Below are 1,282 nucleotides of genomic sequence, written 5' to 3'. Positions count from 1 at the left end.
ACAATGTAGCTAAAAGTCACCTTGGAGTGAATATACCCCCTTAATTTTAAATTTTTATAATGAAAGCTTGTCCTGAAGCCTCATTTCACTAGTGACATTGTGTCATTTGTCCATAAACAATGTATTTTTAGACAATGAAAATGACTTGTTCCACTTCAGCATCTTCATTTTGAGTGGGTTTTAATTCATGTCTCCCAGACTAAAATTCAGTATGGCCACATGCCACCTCTTCCATTCTTCCTCCCTGTCCCACACATCAGGCTCCCCTGTGATGCTGTTCCCTACATCAAAACCCCAGTGAGATACTAAATGTGAGCTTAAGAGTCACACACAGAGACTTGTCTTTTTCTTGTGAAAACTATATTATCTGAATAGCTTTTCATTAACTTGAAAACCGTGCTATCCTTGAGGAGACAAAGGGTGAGCAGCCTCTCACTGTGGACGGCTCCTTCTATGTCATGCATACGTTCTTCTTCCATTCACCAAGTGTATCAGACAGCACATGTTCTGATGATTTTTGCTCAAGTGTAAATTTGAATGATGTAAGACATCCTTCATCAGCTACATGATTACTGTCAACACGTTCTTCTAAATAATGCCTCTTTTATTAAACCATTCAAGTACAAGTTTATCTTTAATATTTTATCCATAAACATTTAGTTTTAACAGTGATTTATACATATTTGTGTATTTGGATAAATAAAATAGGACAAAATTATAGAAGACACAAGGTAGACTGACTTTAGCTATAATAACTAAACACTGAATATCTAGGCCTGGAGTTCTCTCAGTGCTCGGTGGTTAAAAGCACTTACTTTTGTAGAAAACTCAGGTTTGGTTCTCAGTACCCACATGGTGGCTAACAACCTGATTTCACTTCCAGGAGATCTGATGCCTTCTTCTGACCCCTGTGGGCATCAGGTATGCAAGCAAGAGACTCATAAAAAACATAAAATAAAACAAATAAACCTAAAAGGCTTAAAAAACCTAAGTAGCCTTGTAACTGTGAACCATTTCTACGTAATAACATCACAAGTATTATGAATATTTGGTCATAATATGCTTGAGTTTATCTATGTTGAATACACAGATAAGCAAATCATACTTATAAATTTTAAGTGAAATTTGAAGATGAATATTGTATTTTAAATTAAATTTATGTACAGTCTATATTTTCTATTTTCCCACTCAATATGAAAATGTGTGTTTAAAAGTGTTGATTTTTCCCTTTTCTTACTGCAGGAAGTAGCTCTTGCCACATTCTCTTTCTGCTCTGACACTA

The sequence above is a fragment of the Peromyscus leucopus genome, chromosome 6 (genome assembly GCF_004664715.2).
Source record: "Peromyscus leucopus breed LL Stock chromosome 6, UCI_PerLeu_2.1, whole genome shotgun sequence".
In the NCBI taxonomy this organism is placed as follows: domain Eukaryota; kingdom Metazoa; phylum Chordata; class Mammalia; order Rodentia; family Cricetidae; genus Peromyscus; species Peromyscus leucopus.
Note: the sequence above shows the minus strand (reverse complement) of the source record.